The sequence below is a fragment of the Prionailurus bengalensis genome, chromosome D1 (genome assembly GCF_016509475.1).
Source record: "Prionailurus bengalensis isolate Pbe53 chromosome D1, Fcat_Pben_1.1_paternal_pri, whole genome shotgun sequence".
Classification (NCBI taxonomy): Eukaryota; Metazoa; Chordata; class Mammalia; order Carnivora; family Felidae; genus Prionailurus; species Prionailurus bengalensis.
Genome location: NC_057346.1, coordinates 41,692,347 through 41,698,714, shown reverse-complemented (window position 1 = coordinate 41,698,714; position 6,368 = coordinate 41,692,347). Strand labels below are relative to the sequence as shown.

Here is a 6,368-nt window from a genome sequence, read left to right as displayed (position 1 = left end):
TTGTTCTAATATACAATTACAGTTCATGAGAAAAGTAGTGAGAAGTGAGTCATGGCATTCAAGGACATAGCCAGCCTCTTTTAGATGAATTGGGAGCCCAAAGCACCCACCAGGAATTACAGTTACTCAGGAAAATGTACAAATCCACATTCTCCTTTTAGAACATCAGATATGCAGATTTACAGGCCAGCATCTGAGAAAACCTAGACGAATACTCTGGGAAGGCAAACAACTTTACAACAGTGATTTGGAAGGGAACCTAGAAGTGAGGATGAACTTGTGTCTCCATAGTTGAGGCTGGTCTCCATAAAATGGCTGTATGGGAAGTTAAAGTTTGAAAGTGGCTTTCCTTCCATGCACGAACGGTTTGCACCTGCAGACATTAGTGACCATGGTGCCACAGGCAGTTCTGAAGGCTGCCCAAGAGGTCACTGGGAAATTAAGTCAGCAAGCACATAATTGTTCTGCCCATGATCCAATTAGGGGCACAAAGAACCGCAATTCACTTCCTGAAGCTTTTAAAAGAGGCAAAGGCATGGACAGCCATTGTCATAAAAATATAATTACGCATGCAGGGCAACCACAAATAAGGAGAAACAAACTGATTTTTCAATAGGCCACAAACATGGTTTAGCCCTTACTTTGTTCCTAACAAAGTAATCAGCTGAATCAACAGCACAGCTTTGACCACTGACTGGTTGAAGGTCACAGAAGGAATAAAAATACCTCCTTAGTGGGAGACCCCTAAGATGAGAACTAATATCTTATGTGAAGAGTCTTTCTATCACAAGACATTGACTGAAATAGGCCACATATCTGAATCCTATGGTTGCTGATTTCCAAGTCCCACCCTAGAACCATCAAATAAGAAACTCTGAAACCAGGATCCAGGAGTCTGCATTTTTTAAGTGTTTCCCAGAGTTTTGAAGAAGCCATCTTAGCACCTGCCCAGCACCGGATCTCTGCTGACCACTAGCGATCATTACATGAAATGTGGAAAGAGCCACAGTAAACCTAAACAATTTTTATTTCTTTTTCCATTTATATGTGTGTCCATACCAGCCTAATCTAACATAAATCTTAATAATGAATTCCTACTACATTACAGAAATAAAACTTTCCCTGTCCAACCATCACAGAATGATTGGAACTCTCTTTTAAATGAAATTAAAACTTGAGATGCCATGAACACAAGCAAAATAATAGGATGATTGGAGTAAAATGTCAAATATAGCCTCAGAATAAACATAAAAAATCATGAGGAAAAGACAAACAAGCAAAAACACAATAAACAAAAAGTAAAATGTCACAAAGGACAGCTTGCTGAAAGTTTCATGCTACCATGACTCTTGTATTTCATCCATGGGTATCATCTTTTGTTGGGATTCAACAGCAAGAAATAAACTGCCTAATACAACAGTATTCTCTGGAAGCAGAGATCGATTCCATAAATAAATAACAGTCCATGCCTACTGTGTACCATGTTCTGTGCTGGGTACTGAGTACACACCAGTGTTTTTTAATCAGGAGTAATTTTGTTTCTTAGGGGATGTTTAGCAATATCTGGAGGCATTTTTTTTTTGTGTAACTGGGAATGATGAGGCAGGTGAGATACTACTGGTGTCTAGTGGGTGGGGCTCCTACAATTCACAGGGCACAGGGCAAAGACTTACTTGGCCCAAAATGTCAATAATGCAAAAGTTGAGAAACCATCCTGTAAACTGAAGAACAAGCAGATACGTTCTTTGCCCTTAAGTAGACATATTGTAAAGAAACATACAAACAAATGTATAAAAAATTATCAAAAGTGCTTTGACCCAAAGAACAAGGATTAGTAGAGCAGATGGGTAGCACAAAAAGGAACAGGGACCCACAGATGACAGGTACTCAATTTTTTTTTTACTTGGTCAAGTGCCACTTTAATAGGCTAGAAATAAAAAAATCTGTCTTTGAAGAATATCAAGAGCCACCTGTGGGCCAGAACAGAAAGCAGAGGCACAGTACTTAGGGCCTAGGGGAAAACAGCAGGCTGAGTGGGAGGTCAGTGTTCAACATCTTCTCCTGGGGAAATTCCTTGGGCCCCTCCATGCTGTTGTCATGACTCTCCATCTCCAGGTAGACGTCCAGCAGCACACACAGGTGCTGCAGCTGGTTGGTCAAGAGCCGACGGCTGGGTTGGGGGCCGCACAGCTCCTTATAGCACATGTTGACCTTGCTCTCCATGGCCTGAATGTTGTCATCGTGGCTTTTGGTTTTCTCTCCTTTCCACTTCAGACACAGCTGGAAGATGGGATGGAGGAGTAGCTGGGATTCAGCACCACGGCAGCTTGGAGTTCGGCTGTGCCCCTTTCCACGAGTGTCATGTAGTAAAGATTGGTGTCCTCATCCAGTCCCGCCTCCACAATGTCCTTGGTGAAATGCAGCTCCATGTAATACTCATGGGCAATTGTCACCCACTTTACCAGGCAGGAGACAACCTTTGCAAGGAAGAGGTACTGGCAATCACTGGTAACTGGTACAATGCCATGTTTCAGGGATGCAAACTATTTGTGGAGGGCCAGGAGGGACTGCACCCTGGTCTTCAGCAGTTTCATGGTGGTCTCCATGTGGCTGGTGCTCAGCGAGTGGTCAGCAATCACCGTGTGCTGGGGCTGCTCTTTGGGGAAGTGGAGGCCACCTAGCTTCTGTACCCACAAATAGGGGTGACCTAGGTCAAGTACATAGTCTCTCAAAGTCAGGATGCCAACTTTATCAACTTTGATTGGCTGGATTCGGAGTCTTCTTTCCATGATCCCCTGGATACAAACAGCTCAGGACTGAGTCAGGAGACAGCAAGTCACCTGCACTGATGGGGGTGATCAGCTCTGTGGCGGTTGTCACTTTGGCCTTTACCGTCATGATGTTGAGGTTCATGAGGTAGTAGAAAGTCAGGTGAAGCACACTGTCATCTTTGCACTTCAGGTCCAGCATGACAGATAGTGGGTGCCTCTTCAGCATCTCCTTGCGCTTGTCATCCAACTGAACTCCCAGTGCGGGTAGCCGGCATTTCATGGTCTGCTCCTCTTCAGCATCGGAGTCACTCTCATCATCTTGGGAGTCTTCAGGAGGCTTAAATAGAGCCTTGGCTTCGTCCACTCTGCCTTCGATTGCCACAGACAACGTCTTATCACAGGCCTACCCATACACAGTGGCCTGGACAAAGAGGACATAGAAAGGCGGTGGCAGATGTCTAGCTGTCTCATATTGCTTATGGGCCTGGTCGAACGGCATGAATAGGTACTCTTTCACTGGGAAGGAAGCCTGCATGATGCTATTGAGGCAAGGCTGGAGGCTGCTCAGGTATTCCTTCTTCACCTCAATCTCCTGAAGGATCTTCTCCTTGTTGGACAGGCACACTTGGTACTTCTCTGCCAGCGTTTTTTGCTGCTCCAGTCCCAGTCCAGATGTGCCAGGGTTTGCTGGTGAGGGTCTCCCATGGTGACTTCAGCCTTGCTAATATCTGGAGGAGCCTCCTTATAAAACTCCTCTAAACTGACCGGATCAATTTCTTCATGTTTCAACTTAAACTCCAGACATTTGGTGATCTCTTTCTGCAGGTGCATCCCCTCATACAACAGGTTCTGGAGCTGCAGGTGATAGGCATCTACTTTCTGCATGGCCTCATGGGTCTGGTCTCTTCCTTTCTTCAACCTGATATGGGCTAATCGATTAAGCTTCTTTAGAGTCATGAAATGCACACAGCTCTGGATCCTCCGATCTTCTATCTCAACTGCCACATCCTTGTCTCCTCGGCTCTTCAGGTCCTGGATCTCAGCCATGAGCCTCTGCATCTCCTGGCACGTGTACTTGTACAGCTCATAGTCTCTCCCAGGGTCCCGCAGGTCCACCTCAGCCTCCTCGCTGTAGTATTTACCCTCCTGTTCTGTGTCAGAACGGTTACGCTTGCCTTCAGATGGAGTTCCATCACTTCAGATCACTTTGGGCTTCCGTTTCTTGCTTGATTCTGATGACATCGTTGTTTGGTAAGGTCAGGAGGAAATAGAGACCACGCGCAGCCCCGAACCTGTCCCCGATACTCAAATTTTTGTTGACTCTATAAAACCCCTTCTATCACCCACTAATTATAACAACCTGTAATATAAAGATATTTTCCGTTCAATTTTTTTAACTCCTTTGCTCTTTGAATCATATTAGCTAATGTGAAAATTGCACACTTGTAATGTTCTTTGAACTTTACATCAACTTCAGCTGTGGCAGCCATTCCTGCAATGCTTTCATAGACTTGCTATCCACGAACCCTCTATAGCACAAATGGAGCTTCAGCTATTTAATCTGGACTTCTCAGTGTCAGGGTCCATGGCTGGGAGGGTGTGAGGGAGATTTTCTCTGATGACAGTAAGATGAAATATGGAATTGTATAGAAGCATGAGGAGAAGAAGCTGTCAATTATGTGGTAGGTTTTAGTGCTCAGTTGAGGACCTTTATCATCTGCAGAAGATGCTGTCAGCCTCCTCTCATACTTCTGGGTGGAGCACCAGCATTGTCCTTGAGAGACACTGCTTCCTCACACTGTAGACCAGAACTTCCTGGCCCTAGGGAAAGTCATAACCAATGATACTCAAGCCTGGACATTGGTTGGACTTTGTGAAAAAAGAGGCATTTTATTTCCATTCTGATTGTTAACAAGAAAATATAGGAGTCTAGATTTGCTGGCAATTGTCTCACCACAAAGAAAAGAGTGCCTTCCTTAATATAGAGCCAATCCAGAGGGAATCAAAGCAGGGCAATGAACCAATGATATCATTTCAGTCCCAGAATCCAGCATTGCTCAATGCCATCTAACCTGGGTAAATGTGTCAATTTGGTTTAAATCACAATATAACTAAGTAAGATTGAACCTACATGTGGTCCTGAGCTGAACTCCAATCAAACTCAGATAAAAAGGACATGGTCCAGCCATTTAGAATTTCACATTTATTAAAGGAAACAATTTTATTTGTGAGCACCTATCATTTTTTAGTCACTATACCTATATAATGCATATGGGCAATTATCTTTATTTTATTAGACTTTATACTTAGTAATTTTCCCAAATCACAGAATAATTGAGTGATCATCCAGATTTTGAACCCAACTCTTTCTTGATTCTGAAGCTCCCACACTTTGCTCCAAATCATGTTTTCTTTCTGTAATTACCATATGAAAATATTTTATATAATAAGATTGAAATACATTTCTATTAGTGTGCAGAAGAAGGAAAAATATAAGTACAAAAGTGTTTCACAGACCAAATACTGAAGTTTCATAGGGTGTGGAAAGGAGAAAAGATGGAAAGGGGCTTTTAAAGACTAATTTTTACTGGCCTTTTGGGTTAAGCCCTGTTCTAAGTGTTTACTATATTAATTAATTTACCCTCACGGTAACCTTATCAAATGATTGCTATTATCCCCAATTTTAAATAAGACCCAGAATGTGGAGAGGTGAACTAATCTGTCCAAACAACTGAACTAGCAGTTGAACCCAGGTGGTCTAGCTCCAGAGCACACATCTACACGCTATACTGCCTCTCATATGGGTATACACAAGTTATAGGAAGTATATGCACATCAGTGACAAGAAATAAATGAATATCATGATTTAGATATCAATTTGATATTTGCTTATAGCCAAATGAAACTCATTTTTAAATTATTTACAGATGGCTTATAGAGATTTATTTTACAAAATGCTTCGTTTGGGATTACCAACTCCATACACTATAGATTAGACACTTTTTGGATGTGACATGGACAATTATAAAAGTTAATACGTTATAGCCAAAGATTAAACTTTAGCTTAACAGAGAATATATGACAACTCTTAGAACTTATTTTTTGGCTTGCAGCATAGCTTAAGTCAATATATTTATTCAGCAACTATTTTTTGTTTATGCCTACCCTTACCAAACATAGAGCCTAGAAAGCTAGTTACAGTTCCATCAAACAAAAATATAAGATACGGTTATTTTCTGAAATGATATAATTTATGTCTATGTGTGCACATGTGTGTATACCCACAAATTTATACATTCATCTATTCACATAAACACATGCACACATATGAAACTCCCTGTATGCTTTTACATACAATGGGTTATATCTGAAAAAGAAGAAATAAGTCCTAATAATTTTAGTTGAATCTGCTTTTGTCTTAAAACATGGCATAGAAATGTTAACATTCCGTATCAAAGCCCTATAGCAAAATTTCAAATCAAAATTGTTAGAAATATCACATTTAATCACACTTTCTATAATATAAACTTCCTAAGAATTTTTTTAATGTTTGTTTATTTATTTATTTATTTATTTATTTGAGAGAGAGAGACAGCG

At 41.4% G+C, this 6,368-nt stretch overlaps 1 pseudogene; it reads right to left on the bottom strand.

Annotated features, from left to right (window-relative positions):
• Positions 1–2,004: 2,004 nt before the first annotated feature.
• LOC122484224 lies at positions 2,005–4,013 on the bottom strand (annotated as a pseudogene).
• Positions 4,014–6,368: the final 2,355 nt, after the last annotated feature.